Below are 23556 nucleotides of genomic sequence, written 5' to 3'. Positions count from 1 at the left end.
TGGTTCTACCATTATACATTCCCACCAGCAGTGCATAAGTGTTCCAATTTCTCCACATCCTCTCCAACATTTATAATTTCCTGTTTGTTTAGTAGCGGCCATTCTTACAGGTGTGAGGTGGTATCTTATTGTAGTCTTAATCTGCATTTCCCTTAGAGCTAATGAGCATCTCTTCATGTGCTTTTTAGCCTTCCATATTTGCTCCTCAGAAAAAATGTCTATTCATATCTTTAGCCCATTTTATAATCGGGTTGTTTGTTCTTTTGTTGAATTGTATGATTTCTTTAGGTGTATGAAATATCTAACCTTTATCCAAAACGTGATTTCCAAATATTTTCTCCCATTGAGTTGGCTGCCTCTTCACCTTTTCGACAAAGTCTTTTGAGGTGCAAAAGCATTTGATTTTGAGGAGTTACTCTTTATGTATTATTTATTTCATTGCTTGCACTTTGGGTGTAAAGTTTAGGAAGCTACCTCCTATTACTAGGTCTTGAAAATGTTTCCCTATAATTTTTTCTAGGATTTTATGGTACTGGTTCTTATATTTAAGTCTTTAATCAACTTTGAGTTAGTCTTTGTACAGGATGTGTGGTAAGGGTCCTCTTTCATTCTTCTGTCTATTGATATCTAGTTCTCCTGTGTCCATTTAATGGAAAGACAATTTTGTCCCAGTTCAGAGGATTTGGGGACCTTGTCAAAGATCAGTTGACAGCGTTCTATTTCTCCACTCTCAATTCAATTCCATTGGCCAATACTCTTATCTTTGTGCCAGTACCATTCTGTTTTGACCACTGTGGCTTTATAATAAGTTTTAAAATTGGGGAGTGTTAATACTACTGCATGCTATGGGCTATATTTAACTGAAAAACATCAGCAGTACCACAGCAATGCCAGGGGTAAGTAATGGGTTGGTGGGGGAAGGACAAGAGTTGAGGGGAAGTTTAGATTTTCTATTTGGTAAGGGTGTGTTTATTGATTATTTTTCTCTTGGAAACAATGAATATTGTCTAAAATTGAGAGTGCTGATGATTATGCCACTAAGTAAGGATAATGTGAGACATGGATTGTTGAGTTTGGACATTATACATGATACCCAATGGATGGAGGTGGCTGAAGGATATACTGAGAAGTATAATGGTGAACTGTGGTATATGCATATGATTGAATATTGTGCTGCTACAGAAAGGGATGAAGTCAGGAGGCATGCAACATTGTGAATGAACCTGTGGGACATTATGTGATGCAAAATAAGCCAGAAACAAAAGAGCAAATATTGTATGGTTTCAATGAGAAAATATTTATAAGAAAATTGGGGACTAGACTGTAAGCTCTTATAGCAGTCACATTTAGTCTGAAGTTGTAATAGTTATTTCTAGATTTTGAGAGCCTGTGCTATATATGTATAAGCTGATATTTCCCTAGAACATTGGGCACCTGTGTGTCACTAAGGCTCAGAGTAGGTGTTTTGCAGGTCTGAAGGTCAGCATTGCTACATACAACAACTGTTAAAAGAAATTGAAAAAGAAATCAGGCTTCAACAAGAGAGAAGAATGAAGTTGATCAGGTCGGGACTAATGTAAATCAGAATACAGGGGAAAAGAGGACACTGTTTGTATTTTAGAACTTCACCTATTCTCTGAGACCAAAGGAAGAGATTTTGATTTGTCTACAACCTAAATTTTCTGTAATACATAATCTAAGTCAACCAGTCTGGATAGATCATTAAACAGGGAGCCCAAGATGGGAATGGGGGCCTGCAATTTGTATAGCTTAATGTAGTGCCTGGATATACCCCAGAGTATTTTGCGCAGATAATTAAAAGGGTAGGCAGAGTCCTTTGAGGGATGGGAGAAAAAATACGGAAATACTGAACTTTACCACTGGGGAAACCCCTGACATGTCTTAAACATTAGGGACTGCCACATCAATAGATCAAGCCCTTGTTCTTGAGGCTTGCTCTTGTGAAGCTTATTTATGTAATGGAGAAGCTAAGCCTAACTACTGTTATGCCTAAGAGTTCTTCCAGAGGATCTCTTTTGTTTGCTCAGATGGGGCCTCTCTCTCTCTAAGTCCAACTCTGCAAGGAAAATCATTACCCTCCCCCCTACATGGAACATGACATCCAAGGGTGAAAATCTCCCTGGCAATGTGGGACATGAGTCCCAGGGATGAACTTGGCCCTGTCACTGTGGGATTGACAATACTTTCCTGACCAAAAGGGGGAAAATAATTGTAACAAATAAGAGAGAGTTTTTATTTGAACTGAGAGAGTTCAACTAAAGTTGAGAGACTACTATAGAGGCTACTCTTATGCAAATTTCAGCTAGATATTGCTACTTATTGGGGTTTGCCAAATCCCAATCAAAACCACTCCTGCCAACCTTAAAGAACACCTAGGGCTTTATCTGAGATTCTATAAAAGTTCCATGCACTATGATTACTTTCCAGAAATCTACAACCTCCAGATGGATTCCTAGGACAGATAAGTCCTGAAACCCAAAGGGGCCAGCTTCTCCAGAACATCAACTAGTTCCATCCTCTATCCCATATTATCGATAGCCATTTCCAACATGAAAAAATTGGAATGTGCAGAATGTGCAGACCTTAAATACACCAAAAGGTTGAGAGAAAGATCAAAGAAGAAGGTGGAGTAATAACAGAGAATATAGGGTTTAACAAATGAGTATGACTGCTGAATCATTATATTGATTTTTCCTTTAATCTCCAGTGTCTTGGAGCAGCCAGAAGTAAAACCTACAATTGTGGAACTGTAACCCATACCAAACTCTGAAATTTATTCTATAACTAATTGTTGCAGTGTACTTTGAATTTTTTTGCTTTTTTGTACATATATGTCATTTTTCACAATAAAAAATAAAAATATAGAAAAAACAAGAGAAACAACAACAACAAAACAATACTGTGGTCCACTAGTCAGAATAGGGCTTAGGGATATAAAAGGATCAATGGAATTTGAGCTCAAATCCAACTTACAGTAGTGTCCAGTGTGTCCCTCAACCCATCATGCAATTATTTCCCTTGTTCTGGAATGCATAATTTGAATAGTCATACTCAGCAACAGACAAGTTCCCACAATGACTCCCTGACCTGTGGAGTGAGGATAGGAAAAGTCAAATGGAACCACTAGAAATGTTTTTACCTAGGAAAATAGTAAACCAAAAGCAATACCACATTCCTGGAGGAACTACAAAATTTGTGTTGCCATCAAAGAATTGAAAGATGCAGGGGTGGTGATTACCACCACATTCCCCATTCCACTCTCCTATTTGGCCTACGCAAAAACAGGTAAATCTTGGAGGATGACAGTGGATTATCATAAACTAAATTAGGTGGTGACTCCAACTGCAGCTGATACCCAGTACACAGTTATGGATATTGAAAATTATTTTTCCTTCATACCGGTTAGTAAGGACTAACAGAGGCAGTGTTCTTTTATCTGACAAGGCCAGCAATATACCATCACTGTTCTATCTCAGGGATATGTCAACTCTTCAGCCCTGTGTCATAATAGAATACATGGAGAACCTTGATCACCTTTTCCTTCCACCAGACATCATTCTGGCTTTCACATTGATAACATCCATTATAGTGTTAGGACCTGGTGAGCAGAAATTAAAAACTGGTCCAGACATATTGGTAGTATTTATATGCTAAAGGGTGGGACAAAATTCCACAAATGTTCATGGGACTTTCCCCTCAGTGAAATTTCTAGGCATCCAGTGATGGGGGACATGTTGAGTTATTCTTAGGTTAAAGAATGAGTTGTTGCATCTGCCCCCCCAGAGGCCCAACATCTTAGTGGGCCTCTTTTTATTTTGGAGGCAACAACATTCATATTTGAGTGTACTACTCTGGCTCATTTGCTAAGTGATCCACAAAGCTGGTAGTTTTGAATGGGGCGCAGAACAAGAGGAGGCTTTGCAATAAATGTAAGCTGTCATGTAAGCTGCCCTGCCACTCAGGCCATATGATCCAACTGATCCAGTGGTATGGAAGTGTCAGTGGCAAATAGAGATGCTGTCTGGGCCTTTGGTAAGCCCCTATAGGAGAAACGCAATGCAGACCCTTAGGATTTTGGAGCAAAACTTGCTGACCTCTGTAGAGAACTACTTTCCTTTGAGAAACAGATTTGACTTGCTACTGGGCCTTAGTAGAGTCTGAATGCATAGGTCAGCAAGTACTATACAACCTCAGTTGCCATCATGAGCCAGATATCTGTTTTACCAAGCCATCAGGGTGGGTATGCACAACAGCACTGCATCATCAAATGGAAGTGTTATCTATGAGATCAGCCTCAAGCAGGCCCAGAAGACACAAATAATGTTGCATACTAAAGTGGCCCAAGTGCCTGTAGTCCTCTTTCCTGCGTCATTACCTTCTGTCCCTCAGCCTCTACCTACAGCTTAGGGGTAGTTCTCTATGATCACTTGATTGAGGAAAAGACAGCTTAGCCTGATTTACTGATGGTTTTACATGATATGCAGGCACCACTCAGAAATGGGAAGTTGTAGAACCACAGTCCCTTTCTGTTATTTCTGAAGGACAGTGGTGAAGGGAAAATCCTCCCGAAAGATAAAACTTCATGTAGCATGCTTGGTTGTTCATTTTGCCTGGAAGGAGAAGTGGCCAGAAGCTGTAATCTATAACAATTCAAGAAATGTGGCCAATAGTTTAGCTGATGGTCTGGAACTTGGAATGGACACAACTGGAAAATTGTTGAAAAAGAAATCTGGGAAAATGTATAGTGATAGATCTCTTTGAATGGGCACAAAATATGAAGATATTTGTACCCCCCGTGTGAATGATCACCAAAGGGTGACCTCAGCAGAGAAGAATTTTAATAACCAAATGGATAAGCTGACCGTTCTGTGGATAATAGTCAGATTCTCTCCAGGGCACTCCTTTCGTTGCCCAAAAGGCTCATGAACAAAGTGGCTTATGGTGGCAGGGATGGGGGTCATGCATGGGCTCAGCAACATGGACTTCCAATCATGGAGGCCAACCTGATTACAGTGATTACTCCCAGCAGCAGAGGCCAATGCTGAGACTTTAATATGACACAATCCCTGGGGGTGATCAGCGGCTTCCTGGTGGCAGGTTGATTACATTGGATCACTTCTATCAGAGAAGGGGTGGTACTTTGTTCTTATTTGGATAGATAATTCATTGCTCTATGTAGGGAATTGCCTTCTCTATGTGTAATACTTCTACCCAAACTACTATCTTACAGAATGCCTTATCCACTGTCATGGTATTTCATAAAGTATTGTTTCTGATAAGAAACTCACTTCACAGCAAATGAAATACCACAATAGGCCCATTCTCATGGAATTCACTGGTTTTACCATGCTTCCTTTCATTCTGAAGCATCTGGATTGGAAGAAGTTATGACACAGGTAGGTGGCAATACCTTGCAGGGCTGGAGCAATGTCCTCTAGGATACAGTATATGCTCTAAATCAGCACCCAAGATATGGTGCTTTCCCATAGCCAATATTCACAGATCCAGGAATCAAGGCATAGAAATGGGAATAGCTCCACTTGTTATTACCCCTAGTTTTGCTTCCCTTCCCCTTGACCATAGTTTCTCTGATCTATGGGTCGTGGTCCCAAAGGAAGGCATGCTTCTACATAATGGATACATAATGATTCCATTGAACTGGAAGTTGAGACTCCACCTGGCCTCTTTGAGTTCCTCAGGCTTCCAAATCAACTGGCAAAGAGAGTTTAATGTATTGGCTGGGGTAGGTGATTTTGACTTACAAGGGGAAATTGGATTACTACTACATAATGGAGGTAATGAAGAGTTTGTCTGGAATACAGAAAATCTATTAGGGTGTACTACCATGATCTGCAATTAAAGTCAATGAAAAATCATAATAACCCAATTTAGGCAGGACTGATTGCCCAGACCACCCAGAAATGAAGGCTTGGGGTACCCCATAGGCAAAGAATCATGACCAGCTGAGAAGCTTGCTGAGGGTAAAGGAAGTATGGAATGAGTAGTAGAAGGAGATAGTTGTAAATACCAACTATCATCATGAGAACAGTTGCAGAAGTGAGGACTATAATTGTTATGAGTATTGCTTCAGAGTTTCTGGAGTATATTTGAATATAAGTTAAAGTATTTTTGTTTTATTCTTCCACTTATCCCCTTAGTATCCAACATAAGATGTAACAGTAATAATTAACAGAATATATTAGTATTTAAGGTATAGGATATCAAAGGAGAAGAAAGGACATCACTTTGCATCCTTGTCTGGGGAAAGTGTGTTAATGTAATAATGACCATCTATCTAGTTTATAACTAATAATTTTGGTTGATGTTTGTATTGTTCTATGTGTATCACTTTGAATTTCCCAGAGTATGTTTTTTGGAATAAAAGGGAAGATATCTCTGGGCAAATAAGTATGAGAAATAATAATAAAGGATTTTTCTGTTTCAGGATTTCTTGGAAACTTTACAGGGCTACTGGGCACGGGAGATCCAGAGTGGAGCATAATATGCAGTGTACACCAATCTTATTTTCCTCGCTCTGAGATTGCAACTCTAGAATTGCATGAAGGATATTTTAGGAAACACTCATTCACCCTTCTATGGTTCTTAGATAAAATTCTGAATAAGAGATATTTTATCTCATTAGCTCGCCTTTCCCTTCTCCCATGATAAATTAGAATTAGACCATGATTCTACTTTTAAAGACATTTGATAATAAAAACAAAGAATCAAAAATTAAGGAAGACTCCAAGTTACATTTAAAAGAAGAATTTTCATATCCTAATCTAAAGGATACCCAATGGAAACAGAGTGTGCTGACAGAAAATTTATTATTAGTTTATACCCAGTTGGTGAAGTGGAAATATTCTAGTTTGTACATCTAGAATTTCTCTGCAGAAACACACACACACACACACACACACACACACACACACACACACACAATCACAGTAGGCATTCAACCAATTTATAGGTTACAGCAGATGGAAATTACCTGTCTTTAAATTGGGACATTTAATACTTGTTTTAAGATCATCATACTCTTAAATTCTACTGTATAATTTTTTCCAACAGTGAAAAAAATTCCAAAGTAATGCTGTGAAATTAAATATTCTAAATGGGTTTAATTTTAAAAGATGAAATTTAAAGCTCAAGAGACTTGGGTAGAATGCGTTATGATTATGTTGCCACCTTAGTATTTTCCAATTTTTATCTGAATAGCATATGTTCTCTTGCTTTCTATTATCTTCCAGCCAAAGATTTTAGAGTGTTTATTTCATTTTCTTATCTTTACTTTTACATTGCCTCTCAAAATTTTAATTCTTTACTTACTAAGTTAAAGTACATTTAACATACTAAATATATATAAATCATGTATTTGTGTATTTTTAAATGTATTCATATATTTATATATTTTAGTAATATCAAGATATACCATTTCTATATGCTATACTATATATACTGTATATGTGCTATATTACAGCATTAACTCCAGAATACTGTGAAATGATTACATCATCTTGAGTATAATGGTGAGTCCATTTGAAAGGTTTTTTTAATCCATAATGCATTATGGAATTCATAATTAATGAGAAATCCTGTCTTCTTTGTGTTCACATCTTTTGCTTTAACAAGACTTTCAGCTGTTCTAGGATAATCTCAGGGTTTTATGAGTTTCTGTGTCTATAAAACAACGTCCTCTGTATTAAATCATAGCTTGTGGATAATGATCATTGTTTGCTGTTTTCTTCAACTCATGTTACCTGGGTGGGTTCTTTTATGGAATGTGGCAATGGAAGCCTGGTCAGAGGCATCGCAGCTTAGTGAGAGGGCTGGACGTGTCTGTGGGGTGCTGGGTTCCAGTCTCTGCTCGCTTCAACTAGCAACATGTTCTGGGCAAGCCACTTGACCTTCCTATCTTCATTTCCAAGGGCAGGTGCCATGTCCTTTTATCCTTATCTCCCCAGTACCAGGGAACTTCCTGGTGAGAAAAGTGTCGTTGCTATTTTCTCCTTCTAGTCAGTAGGGAGTAGAAGGAGGACATGAAAGTACCAACTTGCTCCCTTCATTGCATCCCCTTCACCTCTTCCTTCCCTCCTCAAAGAAAGATGCATCCATGCAGAAGTGGTTTCTGTGGAGGGGAGGATGGAATTGTCAATTATTTTTTGTAATTGCTTTCTTAATGTGGAACTGGAATTCAACACATTGCACATTAAATGCATCATCTTGATTTCTCTTCAGTCATACCTGTGCAGGCCCCATCCAGAGCCCCTTCCCAGCTCCTGTACCAAGCCTCTATCACTGCTAAGGAGTATCCATCCATCATCCTGGGGCCACTGTCATCCATCCCTCCTGTGTTCTCCCATCTGATCCCTGAGTTCTGAGGACCTTTCTTTGGCTCTCATGTTAAGCATTTGTCCACCTGTGCTTACCTTCCCCTTGGCCAGTCCTCTTTGTTTCATGTATGTGCAGACTCCCTACTTCTCTTCAACCTCTAGCCTCTCTGTGTTATCCTGGTGTGGTAAACACTGTTTATTAAGCATTTATTTCTTCAAGAACTTGTGGTTACTACTCATCAAACTGAATCTGAGTTCCATGGACTGTCGTTGAAGATTTAGATTCCATATTTTTATCTTAACCGTTTTATTGATTATTCATGATATCATTATTTATAGAAGGGTAGTTGAGTGCAAGGACTGTGGAGTCAGAAGTCCTGGTTGTGAAATCCAGCTCTGTCTCCTGTTTGCTGTGTGACCTCAGACAAGTTCATTAACCTCGCTAGGCCTCAGATTCTGCATCTGTAAAATGACAATAAAGCATTTACTTTATAGGAATATTTAGGGGGCTTTAGAAATGTTGTGAGAGTTTTAGGAGTTAATAGCAATTCACATCTTAGACTATTCTTAGCCTGGCTCTTGAACGCCTATTAAACTAAAGGTCTTTGCAGTCCCTCACTCCAACCTCATGACCACATTGGTTCAGTCCTATCTCTGTTCCTTTTCTCATGTCACTTCCTTTTGCAGGAAAAGTCTTTCTGCATCCTTTCTTCAATGGGCGGCTTTACCTTTCTGAAGTCCTCTCTGATTGAACTTCCTCTGCAATGAACCAGTTTTGGATTTTGATCATCAACACCAGCACCTGGTCTGTATTACTTTATCTTTGAATCGTTATATTTGCTACTGTGTTTTGTTTTCTGACAGATATTATCTGAGCCTTAAAGGCAAGGCCATGTTTCCTAACACTTAGAGTAAAGCTAAGCTCATGATTACTACTTCTATTAAGTAGCAAGTACTAAGTATTATGCTTGATTGATTCAAGGTGGAGACATCCTTTTCTGTACATTAAACAGCATTTTTAAAGATTAGTCTAAAGTGGAATTAATGGCCTCATATAAGATGTCATTTTTGGGAACCACATAACACAAAATCTTGCCTATTCACTTGAAGGAAATTAAGTTTCTGGTATGGATATCTGTATCTGCCTCTTTTGCCAGTGTTTCCAGTATCTGTTGGTTGAGAGAGAGAGGCTTTGGGAGTGCTTGGAAAGGAATCTTAGCCTTTATAGAAGAAAGGGTGGCATTGGGTCCTTGTGTGTGGAACCAGTAACTCCATCCTTGGCTTGTAGCCCAGGATGCATGGAGCCCAGCTTACCAGGAGCCCAGGGCATCCTCTCACCTGGAGGTCAGAGACACAAGAAGGATGAAAGACTCAAAAGAAGAGAAAAATATCTCCAAATGGGCTTAACCCATTGAGCGATCTGCAGAAAGTTTGAAAAGTGGAAGGGAACACGTGACTCAACACATTCTGGCCACTCTGCTTCCTCCACACTGTAGAACAGTGTTAGATCGATCGCAGATGTTTTATTTGAGCAGAAGCTTCACAGGAACCTCTACTGATGCATGAACTGATTGGAGTGTGGCTTTGCCCTCAGTCAGCGCTGGCTTTGCCAGAGAATTCGTAAAGGAAGGACTGTTCCCCCCACACATTGGCACTTTTCCTTTTTTGTTAGAGCAGTTGTGGGTTTATAGAAAAATCATGCAGAAAGGACACAGTGCCCATATACCCCCCACCCCACAATTTCCCCTCTTCTTAACATTTTGCATTAGTGTGGTCCTTTTGTTACAACTGATGAACCAATATTACTATAATTATATTATTAACTATAGGCTATAATTTACAGGAAGGGTCACTCTGTGTTGTACATTTCAATGCTTTTTAAAAAAATCTATTGTGGGAATATATATATAACATAAAATTTCCCTAAATCTTTTTTGCTCCTTTCAAGTACACAGTTCACTGGTGTTAATGAAATTACAATATCAGGCTGCATCACCACCATTACCGACATTCTTCCATCACCCCACACAGACACTTTGGCCTCCATCAGGGCCTCCAGCTACCTGACTTTTGAGTCTCACCTATTTCTAAGATTGTTGCACGAGCCCTCTGCACGTGACCACCTCTTCTGAAAACACTGTCTCTTCCTAGAGGAGGTGGAAAGAGAATATACCACAATTTGGGAGGTGTTTAATCTTTTAACTTTTTGCATTGTTCTAATTTTATAGATTGAGCATCTAACTATTTTTATGATGGAAAAATAAGTTATATTTAAATAGCAGCAACAGCATTACTTCGGTTCATTAGATCTCATGTTTGAATGGTTAATTTGTACTGGAGAAACTACCAGCGCTATTCCATCCATCCCAAACTCCTTGGCATGACTTCTGGGCCCCGATACTGGCCCATTCCCATCTATTTCCCTCTCTGCTTCAATGCCTATCCTCTGTTTGAATCCAGATGATGTCTCCCAATGTCTGTGTCCCTCTGCATCCTCACGGTGTGCGTTTCCCTGGCTCTGTCATGGCGTATCCCTCAGTTCTCACCTGGAACATGCCCCCCACTTCCTGTCTGCTGCTGCAAATCTGACCCACTTGTTAAGGCTGAGCTTTGATATATGATACCTTTTCTGACCACTGGTCCATCCAGAAAGAGCTTGCTTTTCTCTGAATTTACTTCCCTTATGTCAACACCAATAATATTATCTTGCATCCATACAATGCTTTGTGCTTTCTAGATCATGCTTATATCTAGAAAGCCCTCATCTTGGGGCTGTGATTAGGGTGAGGAGAGCGAGGCAGTCACTCTCAGGATCCTGAAAGTGCTAGTTTGGATCTCATCTTTGTTTAAAATCTTGATATCTTGTTCACCATGAATATATATATATATATATGTATATTCATGTGTATATTTTTTTGTATGCTGCATGGTGGGGGCCACATTTCATTCTTTTTCCATTGTGAGTATCCCTTTATTGCAACACCATTTGTTGTTGGGAAGTGCATGGGCTGGGAATCGAACCCAGGTATCCCACATGGTGGGTGAGAATCCTACCACTAAACTACCCTTGCACCCTCCCATCATGAATATTTTTGCATTCATTTTAATATTTATAAAATATTGCATTGAAATATTTATCCTGATGACTGAGTTTTGGAGCCTTCTTAAATATTATACCTCTAGTCCTGACCCTGCTTCATCTAATTCTTAAAACAGTACTGTGAGGTATGCAAAGGAGGTATTACAGGCCCATTTCACAAACAACAAAAATCATCTACCGACTTGAGTCTAAGCTTTGTGAGGGTAGGCTTTTTAGTTCCCACTTCTCTAGCCTTTCCAGCCCCACTAACCATGCTGAGGTGGTAACTGTTGAGAAGTTTACTGCCAGGTATAGCAGTGAGGTTGGGCAAAGCTTCTTTTATTTAGCCACTGTGAAGACCGTGAACTTTGTAAAAAACCCAGCCCTGCCCTGGTGCTCCTGTGAGTGTGTCTGTATGTAGAAACCACCACATAACTAAGGAATGATTTTTTCTGCCTCAAAAATTTGGCACTCATTTTACAGTCCTGAAGTCTATCAGGTAGAGAGGAATTTCCCAGGAAAAACAAAATCACTCAGGGGATCTGGGGAAGTTCAAAGATTGATTGGATCCCAGGAGCTTCTGCTTCGAGCAGGCATGAGTTCCTTAAGAGGAGGCTGGTGTTTCTCCAAGGGAATATATGCTATTGATTTTGTACTTTGAAGGTTTGCCTGTATAGTCAGGTGACACCGAGTTTAACCTTTGGACATACTTAAAATTGTTCACTCTTGAAATAAAAGTGTGGCAGTGAATGCCTTTGAATGGGGATCCATTGGCTTTAGGGAGGTTCTGGTCAGCTCATCGCTGGATTCAAATCCTACCAGTTTCCTGCGTAGATGAAGGGGTGAGGCAGTGGCGGAAGGGCCCTGACTGTCTGCTTTTCTGTGTTGACCTCAGGTCATTCTGCCTGTTTAATGATTGGTGTGGACCAGAATGAGAACCTTGGAAGCACAAGATACAGAAAGAATGTGGTCGGTTAGCCTTATCTTCCAACAAAGGGCTTTAGCTTTAAAAACCATGCTAGGGAACTACATTGAGATGGGAAGAGACATGGCTTCTTTCATGTGTGGAGTTTATTATACAGCACGTGTTTGCATCTGTCAACCTGGCTCACAGTGACAGAGTCCTTTCCTCCAACTCACCCACCCATCCTACCCTTAGTCAGGTGGATTTTTCGATAATGGGAATCATGATGGAAGTTTCTTGACATTATGGGTGGGTGAGTTGGAGGAAAGGACTCTGTCACTGTGAGCCAGGTTGACAGATGCAAACACGTGCTGTATAATAAACTCCACACATGAAAGAAGCCATGTCTCTTCCCATCTCAATGTAGTTCCCTAGCATGGTTTTTAAAGCTAAAGCCCTTTGTTGGAAGATAAGGCTAACCGACCACATTCTTTCTGTATCTTGTTCACCTGGGCATGCCAAACTTGATCCCTCTCTCATTCATAGAGATCAAGTTGACTGCTTCAAATGTATGACAAATATTTTCATGCACAAACTTAATCCAGATCTTGGTAGAGGCAGGGGAGAGGAGGCAGTGACAGGGATGCGTTCTTAGTCTCACGGTATTAGATTCGGAGAGAAAGGGAGCATTTCACATGTGTGACAAAGGAGCCCTGGGAGGTGACTCTCCCTGTCTTAGGGGCAGGATTTTCCTTTAACAACAAAGCAATAACTCATACTTACAGTTTACAAGGCACTTAAAACAATGATGGTGATGATAATGATCATGGTGGAAATGGAGAAGGCATCCTGCATTTAAGGTTTACTATGAGTTGGGCACTGTTCAGGCACTTCATGAACATAAACACACTTAATCATTACAACAATAGAGATAAGACCCATTATTACCCATTCTACAGATGAGAAAACTGATTCTAGAGAGATTAAGTAACTTGGATAAAATTACATGATTAGTAAGAGAATATGAATCCAGTCTTTCAGCTCAAAGTTTTGTGGCCTTTTGCCCACCCTTGCAGCCTCTGACCACCTCCTGATAAATTAGTTGCCAAACCAGACTGTCCAAGTCCAGAGGGGCAAAGAGAAAATGCTTTCTTCGTGGAAATAACTACAAATACATAATGTGCATACTGTGGTTGGTTCAATAGCGGCCCTCTAAAACTTTCACATCCTAAACCCTAGAACCTGTGAAAATGCTACATGGCAAAAGGGACTTTGCCAGATTGATAAAGTTAAGGATGGTGAGATTGGAAGTTAATCCTGAATTATTTGGGTGGGTCTAGTGTCATCACAAAGTTCTTTTAAGACTGAGGCAGGAGGGTCTGAGTGAGACAGAAAGAAGCAGAGAAGGAGATGTGATGACAGAAGCAGAGCTTTGAGTGATGTGAGGCCATAGCAAGAGGTACTGATGGCTTCTAGAAGCTGGAAAAAGCAAGGAAAGCCTCTGGAAGGAACCAGTCCTGCCGACACCTTGGTTTTAGGACTTCCGATCTCCAGAATTCTAAGAAACTAAACTTGCGTTGCTTAGAATCACTAAGTTAGTGGTAATTTATTGTAGTGACAATAAGAAACACATACATAATGCACACGCACACATATGTACCACACACACTGATATGCATTGCAAACATGCATGCACACTTATACATACATACTTACATGCATAAATGCAGCTCACTTAGGCTGTGTCTGCTGACTTCAACCTTTCCTACTGTGGGTGACCTTCCTTCCTGGACATAACTGCCTCCCACCTCCCCAAGGCCCTGGGTTTGATTCCCCAGTCACTCTGTCCAATTGTGAGTCAAACTAGAATGTCCCTAACTTTATCAGGAGAGAAAGGGCGTGGACGAGTCAGGCTGTGGTCCTGCTAGGGAAACTGAGTGTCCCTTTCTAGATCTAGCCTCTACCTTATCTCTCTAGGCATGGAACCTGATATTAATCCATAGTTAGGGTGATCATATGCCCTTGTTTCTGGACAGTCCAGATTATGCCTTTTTGGCCTAAGTATTACAGTCTTCCTCTTTCATTCTTAAGTGTTGCCTTGTTTGGATGATGCACCTTAGGACTGTCCCATTTCCAGCCTGTCTCTCTGTTGCTTGCCTGTGACTTCGCCCATGAACATTTTTAATTTCAGGCTGGCATCCCCCTGCCATGCAGCGCACCCCTAATACCACCTCCCTGAATCACGGGATCATCCAAAAGACTGTCAAGCCCAATCCCTTCCATTTATAGGGGAGGACACTGCGTTCTAAAGAAGGTAAAAGGGAATTAGTTCCTCAATATCCCACAAAACTCAGTGCCAATGATGGGCCTTGAACTCAGGAGTCCTGACTTCATCTAACAATGCTTCTGGAGAGGAATCCACCTTATTGATCTCTGTATCTCAGCACCTGCTGGAGGGAGTGTTGGCCCAGCAGCATCTAAACAACAGTGAGAAATCATGCATCTTCAAGAGACCCATGGAGACTGCCAGCCTGATCCCTGAATCCTGGGGATTCTGTAGCCTCTTGTCCAAGGGTGTTGCGTCCACATGCAAACTTCTCTGCTGCAGCCCTCCTTCTTGAGTCCACATCTCTTTCATGGCATTTAGGGGCCTCACAATGCCTGCTCTACCTGGCCTTTCTTCCTTCCAGTCCTGCCCATGCACCTCTGCTTCCAAACACCTATGGTCCACTGTCCACTCAAGGAGTCTTCCATTTCCTTGAACTGTGCACCTTGACAAATGATGATGGTCTCCCACCCTGTGAGCTCCATAAGTTAAAATCCTGCCCTCTATTTAAGGCCCTGCTGGAAGGCTACTGTCCATGAACCTTAGCCAGACTGGCCCCTCTCCCTTTGCTGCTGTATCAAGCACAGGCTTCACGATAGTCGAGTATTACAGTTATTTGACAAGGACCTCATCCTAGTTAGCAAAGGGCCTTCCCTAGCATCTAACCACAGCCTCTGACATTTGCAAGTGAGATTGCAAAATATTACACCATTCTGAGTCAAAGCGGATGTCCCCAGCCTGCTCTCGCTCACACATGCTGCTGCACAGGCCCCCTTGGCTGGGACCGTGTTTCACGGCATCAAGGGTGCACCCGCCTGGTTCTGTTGATGTGCGAATTGCTGGCAGAGCTGCATGTTAACATTCCCAACCAGCACCCCAGTTTCTCCATCTGCTTGTTATGACTTGTCTCTTAGAAATGCTCTGAGGATTCACATAAAATGGTTCTTCTAGGAGAATTTCATCGTTTCCTCCAGAAATGCACTATGTATTTCTTAAGTCTTCTGGTTTATACCAGGTCCAGCCCCAAAACCTGAGCCATCAGGGGGATGGTGACTCTGAGCATCGTTTGGGGACTGTCATATGGATACGTATCCTAAGAAGCTTCAGACTCATGTCTACTTACTGCTAAGAATAGGTGTGTTTTAGGTAAAACTGAAGAAGAGTAGGTACCTCCAGGTGTCCAAAGAGCCCCAGGGGCAGCATGGCTACCAACAGGGGCAGACTCATTTGTGAACACAGTAGATTGTCTCTTGGAGATTTCAGGTGTGTCCTGGATATTCCAGGGGCATAATATGCATGATGCGGGGGGAGGTCCAGCATGGGTACTTGTGGGTGAGAACCAGTGGATGCAGTTCATCAATGTTAATATGATTCTATGTTTATTTAAGATGGATGAGGCCCAGGAAAACCTAGGTTACAAGGGAATGGCAAATATTGTTTTAGTTTCTTAGGGTTGCCATGACAAAGTACCACAAATTAGTTGGATTAAAACAAACTAAAATTATCATCTCCATTCTGGAGGCTAGAGTCTGAAATTAAGGTTTTGGCAGGGCCATCCTCCCTGTGAATATGTAGGCTGTGCTTGCCTTTTTCAGCTTCTGTTGACTGCTGCCTATCCTTGGTATTCCTCGGCTTTTTCCTCCTCTGGTTCACCACCAGAATCTCTGCCTCTGTCTTCAAACGATCTTCTCATCTGATCCTTCTGTCCCTGTGTCCAGCCTTCCCTCTTCTTATAAGGACATTAGTCATATTGGATTAGCAATCCTAATCTAGTTTGAATGCATCTTAACTAACAATATCTTCAAAGACCCTTTTTTCCAGATGAGGTCATATTTATAGAATAAGGAGTTGGTCCTTGAGCATATTTTTTGGGGAAGCCACAAGACAACCCATAATAAACATTACAGATAATGTTCAAAACTAATTTGAAAGGAAATTCTAGATTAGCCAAGGGGGAGCTATCTTGCTCATTAGACTATCTCTAAAGGCCCTGTAATTAACAGGCTTGAGTCTTATCACCTGGGAATGATGATGGAATGAGATTGCATTATCTCAGCACTTTGGGTCTTCATCATTGTTCCATTTTGTTAAAACATGCTATTGATACATGTACATTAGTCAAGATGTGCTATTAGCAAATAAAAACAGTATCATTTGTTGAGTACCCACTGTCTGAAAGTCAATGTACAAAACACTTTATAAGTAATATTTATTTTACTTCAAAAGAAATCTTTGAGGAATTTCCTTCAGTTTACAGGTAAGAGACTGGAGGCCAGAAAAGTTGGATTCTGTTTCTGATAATTAGGAAGAATTGGGGATATGAACCCATGTTTGAGTGGCCATTATCCTAGCATCAAGTATGTTGTATGCACATGGCAAACTCCTTTGGCTCTTTGTGACAGCCATTGCTAATGAATCATGACACTTTCTTTTAATAAGCTTCCATATGGTCTTACAACCCCTTTCAGCCCAGCTGTCCTGACAGTCAGTGCTACTCATCTGGAGTTGGAGTTGCTATGCAAGATAGAATCTCTTTGCTTTCCTGCTGATGTGAAGTTCTCTTTTTGATATGGTGTCCCCTTGCCTACTTAAACCAGAAGTAGGGAGAGAAAGTAGGGGAGAAGTTCTTCTTGAAATGTGGCCAGCCCTTAGGTGTACCTAGTCAGACAGTTTCCATCCTACATGCTCCTATTTTTCCTACTTGAGGCTATAGGCTCTGATCACCTTTGTCTTTGCCTGTTCACAAATCAGCTGAGTAACAGGCCAACAGGTGTGAGTGCAGCTGTCCCAACTGTGCTGGTCTTAAAGCCAACTTCTTCCACCCTATCTCCACCTGGGCAATGCCTCTGCTGTTCAAGCATGCAGGAAAGAGTCTGAGCTTTAGAGTGAGGTTTAAGTGGAAATTTGGTTTTTGGCCCTGCCACCTGTTAATCTGTGGCCATGGACTCCTTATCCAACTTCTCTGAGTAATGATATCTTTACTTTAGAATGGTGCTGTTGTAAGAATTTTATGTGACAATATACATAAAGTGCCTAATACAGATCTTGGCAGTTGATAGGGCCTTGATTAATAAATAATGTGTAAAAATGTCAGCTATTATTGTGGATAGTTACTTTCTCTGTCAATATTTTATTGATCCAAGTAGACAGTAAATTCTTTAAAATCTGGGTGTTCTCCAGAGCTCCTCACGAAGATTGCTTAGCACACAGCAGAACATAACAAACTTCTTCCTCTTACCATGCTTGAAGTTCTTGTGTTTTTAAGCCTAATCTCAGTTGGCTTGGATTCTGTTCTCTTTTGTATTCTTATCTTGAATCCAAGCCAACATCTCAGAAAGAATTTTAAAACAACACATCTACAGAGGGATAGAACTTTAACATCTCCCATAGTCTGTGTTTGAAATGAATTATCCAAAGCTTTATAAAAACCTGCTTGGGAGCCTTCTTGGGAAAAGATGATCCTGGAATAGTGCAATGACTTCACTTCTTCAGGGAGCTCAGTATCCTTGGTGTGGCGATTCCCACGGACACCTTTCCAGAAGGCAGGCCAGAGGCATACTCACTCTTCCCACAAGGGAGATTTACTAAAACAGGTTGACTGTCATCACACTGGAGAATATTAAAGAGTGTAAAAACTTCCTTACTTCTGTCTCTGATCGCCCTCTCCTTTCTGAGCCTCACAAATGGTATATACAAGAGGAGGGACCTGCTGATCTGTCCTGGAACCCCCAAATACATGAATCTATTGGTTTGGGTACACTCAGAGAATTTTGATGAGCATAGCCATGCTGTGAAAGACAGAAAAGATGGTCCCTAATGTCCACAGGAATCTTGTCCTGGTTATTTTTGCAAACATGAGAGAACTGGCCTACAAACAAAATCAGCATACAATCTGAAATAGAGTTAAAACATTTTGGTGTCAGAAGAACTATGAGAAATATTAAAGTTACAAGTTTGAGTCTATGTCATGGGAGGATCAGAAATGTTTTCCTTAAGGTCATAGTTCCATCGACAGTGACTTCAATTAAGAATAATGGGGTTGGGGAACCTCTGACCTCATCCCTGTGCCATTACTGTTCCAGGGGCAGAGGCTACTTCTTTAAGGTCATGGACAGATTGCCTAATGTGATTATGGCGATTATGGCTTGGCTTTCATATTTCTCAAATACCAATTGGGGGCAACCACTGGAGGATGAGAAGGGAAATCTACCATTGCTCAAGGCCTTAAATACCATTCAGTTCTTATTGATCACTTAATGAAGGTGCTCATGGATTTCCAGCTTAATGAGGAGGTCCTGCATTAATTTTTAGACACACAATATTCATCAAAGTGCTTGTCATTTTTGCTTTGGTGAAAGGTGAATATATGAAGATTTAACAGTATTTGGGTCTAATTCCAGTAATTAGCCATGGAACATGGAGCTTCCTTTTGATCTCTTTGGTACAATATAAAATATTCAGTTTAATTTGTTTTGGTGTCAGTTATTACAATAAGTCAACTAAATATTGATTTAGAACATACTTCTTATTCCTAACTCCACATTGTTTCAGTGAACTTCCCATAATATGTGACCACTGCAAAAATGGCACAATCCTACTCTACCCTTCCTTATATTCATGACATTTTCAATGTGACTTTGTAGTAAGAGATAGAGTCTATTTCTCCCTTCCATGAATCTAGGGTGATCTTGAGACTTGCTTTGGTCAAAAGAATGTGGCAGACGTTAAGGTGTGCCAATTTACTCTTTTCTCTGAAACCTGTCTGGGTGCCATGTCAACAAGCCCAGGCTGGCCTGCTGGAGTGTGAGTGACCATGGGGAGCTAAGAGGCACAATCCCAGATGAGACCATTCTAGACCAGGCAGAGCCAGCTGGTCATACTCAGCAGGTGACTAGAAGCTTATGTGAGTTCCATCAAGATCAGATGAACCACCCAGAAGGGCACAGTTCAAATTTCCAACACAGTGAGCTACCAAGTGGTTTGGTATATAGTAAATACTATAAATGCCTAAGAGGGGTTCTTCTGTTAATCCATCAGGAACTGCTTTAAGAAAAAAATGAACTTCATTGTGTAATCATCATCAAAAAGATTGAAGCTTCTTCTGTAGGCTTTACCTTCATTTACTATATTCAATAAATTAATGGTAATAACCAGTTATGTCAATCCTAAAATATGCTTATAAAAAACCAGTGGGTGTAGGACAGAAACTTTGAGTGGGCAACTCACAGTCATTTCCAACCTTTTCTTCTCCTGTCACATCCCTCTCATTTCTGAGTCTTCCTTGCAGCTAGGGATAGCCATGGGACAGAAGTAGAAGTCTTTTAAGGGGCTCTTGGTAGAGTTTTGGTTTTCCTGAAAAACGGACATGAGCTTCTTTTCTCCTTCTTCTTGCCAATGATGCATAGCTTGGGTTATGATTGTCCACTTGATTCCCTGAGATGACCAGCTTGAGGATTAAATGTAAACTTGCTAAGGCTGGCAGAGGTGATGGAAAGATCCAAGGTCTTTGGATGGCATCTGTGAACACCTGAACCAATAACCATTAACTCCTTTCTCTAATTTCATATTATGCGAGTAAAGCATACTCCTCCCCTTGGTTCACTCCACTGTCAGTCAGCTTTTCTGTTACTTGCAGCCAAAAGCCTCCCTAGATGATAAAAGTAAATATAATTCTCCTCTGGGTCAGAACTTTAGTGTCTTGGGTACTTTGGACACATCTTCCTTGGTCTGTGGCCTGAGCAGAAAACCCATGACTTTAAATACATGTTCAGTACTTGTAAACTCAAAGAACGCAAAGATTCATGTGTGTGAGTGTTGGGGTTGGGGAAGTCGATGAGGGAAGACCATCCTGAGGTTGTAGTGAGTTTGGAAGAGTAAAGTCTAATCTGAACTGTGACCAATGTAGTCTTTCCATCTCTGATGGATCAAACATGAGAGAGTGGCTTGGGGAACTTTCCCTCCAAGTCTGTACCTATTGCTCCAGTTTTAAAGACACTCTGTTGACATTTGAATTCAGTGTCTGTTTGCATGTGGCTTCCTGGGGCACAGGGTTACAATGTCTTGAATTGTGCCTGGGAAATGTGTCTTCTTCAGCTTTGGCTGTATCAGGAAGAGAACAGAAATTCCTTAGAAGTTCTTATTAAAGGAATGTGAAAGAAAAATGGGGAAAGCAGTAAGGAGGCTTTGTGTGGAATAAGGTGAGTTTGCTATTTAATGGAACATAAAACTGAACAACAACAATTAACATTTACTGTCATCCTCTTTTTTGCCAGACAATACCACTTCATAATTTGCATGTATTCCATTACTTAGTCCTCAGAGAATAATTTGACCCTCCAGGCACAGTTATTCTGTTCATTTCAGAGATGGGGATCCTGAAAGTTAGAGAGATTAAGTACTTATAGGTGGCAGAGTCAGGATCAAAACATTGAAAGCCTTCATGCTGCATAGGTTTCTATGACACAAGTGATTTAGAACAAATGTGCATTTCTTATAACGGTAGGTGACCTACATATCACTAAGAGGATTATGGATACTTTTTCCCAAAACTTAAGGGTCATATTTTTCTGGATGGCTCCATTTTTTTTCTGTTTCGCAAGCACTTGGATAAAACTTTGCAAACAGGGTAGAAATGGTAAGGCTAATCATATAAAAACCCTCCCCCCAAAGGGATCATACTGGTGTGTGCTCATGTGAACCCTTTCTGTTCAAAGTTTAATATGCCATCCAAGGGCTCTACAATTACATTTCCTTTACTTCCCACTGTTTATCACAGTTGGTTTGCAAAAGCCAATTCACGTTGTGATTTCTTCTCTGCTAGATCTTTACTGTCTCTTTTTCAGATCATTTTATAATCCATTTGGGAACCTTGTCACAAAGTAGTGGCCCCACTGATGGGGTGTCATGATGCTATTGGAAAGTTGTCCTGAGAGGGACCTTGTTCTCCCAACACACAGCAAGCCATGAGGGCTCAGGAGGGTCTCTGTCCTTGCACACTTCTGGCTCCTTCCTTGTTGTTCTGAGGCTGTTTCTGACTACCCTTACTTTGGGGGGCATCAAAAAAATCAAATTTTCCTGTGTATTCTAAAATTAAGAAAAATGATAATGTTACTGCTGAATGTCATGAACTCAGATTCACACAGGGAAATGGGTTTGCATCATCTGGCCATCCTTCGTTCACAGCCTTTGTGGTCTGTGAGGAAGTCATCTGCACCTTGAGAGGGAGGCCAGGTTTCCAAGGGCTCTGTGGGAAGGGGGTGGGGACAAGCACTTTGTCCTTTGACAACAAGAAAGAAAGGTTTCAAGAATACCTTTAGACAAGGGCCGACAGTCTGGGTCTGAAATAAGTTTATTGGCACAATCTTATTTTTCGTAAAAGAAGGAATCAGGGTACCTGAAAAATATATACATATAATTCTAGAATTGTTTGGATATCATTGTCAAATATTTCAAGAGGTTTTTCTTGATGGGAGATTTTATTGCCCACCTGTCACTTTTTGTACAGCCCTCCAAGGTGGCAGGCAAATAAAAACACGTCAATCAGCACCATTAACCTGTTGACAAAGATTGAAGTATATTTTTTAGTCTGCTTAAAAAATCTCCTTATTTCCTTGCACCTTGTTTATGTTCATATGAATTGTGCAGACATTTTTCATTGATATTAGAGAAATGTGGCTTTATCAGTTGTAAGGTAGATCTGTTTAATTTCCAGTGGTGACAAAGAGGTGCACATTTGCCTAGACCAATAGGTTTATCAGAAGGTGAACTAAGAGAAAGCAAGTGAGGAAATATTTCAGCCCAAGGAATCTTCCTATCAGCTGCCACCATCCTGTTTGCTGCTCTGTAGTCAGCTGCCCTTTGGCCTAGTCCCAAGTCTTCCCAAGCCCCAATTCCTGCCAATATTTAGGTGGTGTTTGAGTTCTGTGGTCTCAGCTCATTTCCTGTCTGAACCACCAGTTGTCCAGATCTATCACCAAGTTAATGATTTTTGTTTTCCTTTGAGCTCTGTTCTCCTCTCTGCATTTATCCCAAGACCCATTGTGAAAGGCAAGTTGATGCTTCTCTTTGCCCATCTTTTTGAGGATGGCAAGCAGCAAAGCATACCTTTGGCAAAACTGTGAGAAGAGTACTGACTCTAAGTCTAGGAGGTTAGGGAGAAGAAGCGAGAGGGAGCAAGAGGCTATGATTTATTGGGCACCTACTATATGCTAAAGGGGTTATTCTTATCTCATTTATCCCACATGATAGTTTTGTTATTAGAGTAGTTTCCTAGGGCTGCCATAACAAATCTCCACAAGCTGCGTGTCTTAAAACAACAGAAATTTATTCCGGAAATTACTAAGTCTGAAATCAAGGTGTTGTCAGGGCCGTGTTCCCTCTGAAGGCTCTCAGGAAGAATCCTTCCTTGCCTCTTCCAGCTTTTGATGTTTGCCAGCAATCCTTGATGTTCCTTGGCTTATAAATGCATCACTCCAATTTCTGCTTCTGCCTTCACATGTCTATCTTCTCTCTGTGTGTCTGCATCTCTGTGTCCAAATTTCCCTCTTCTTATAAGGACATCAATTGTATTAGTCAGGGGTTTCCAGGGAAAGAGAAGTGAAAGGATATCTATATAAATATTATGAGATTTATTTCAGGATTTGGCTCTTGGTAAGTCTGAATTACATAGGGTAGGCAAGATGGTAACTCTGATGAAGTTTTCAAAGAATTCCCCAGGAGGAGTTGGCTGGCTGTTATAGAGATGGAGATTCTAAAATCATCATTTCTCCCTTTAAGGCTTTCAACCGATTGGATAAGACTTCTCTCATCTCCTTGATTGTGGTTGTAATCAGCCATATGTGCAATCAATTGATTAAGATTTAAATCCATGGAATATCCTCATAGCAACAGTCAG

This window comes from Tamandua tetradactyla, chromosome 10, assembly GCF_023851605.1.
Source record: "Tamandua tetradactyla isolate mTamTet1 chromosome 10, mTamTet1.pri, whole genome shotgun sequence".
In the NCBI taxonomy this organism is placed as follows: Eukaryota; Metazoa; Chordata; class Mammalia; order Pilosa; family Myrmecophagidae; genus Tamandua; species Tamandua tetradactyla.
The sequence above is the reverse complement of the archived record's forward strand: the minus strand, read 5'-3'. Positions refer to the sequence as shown.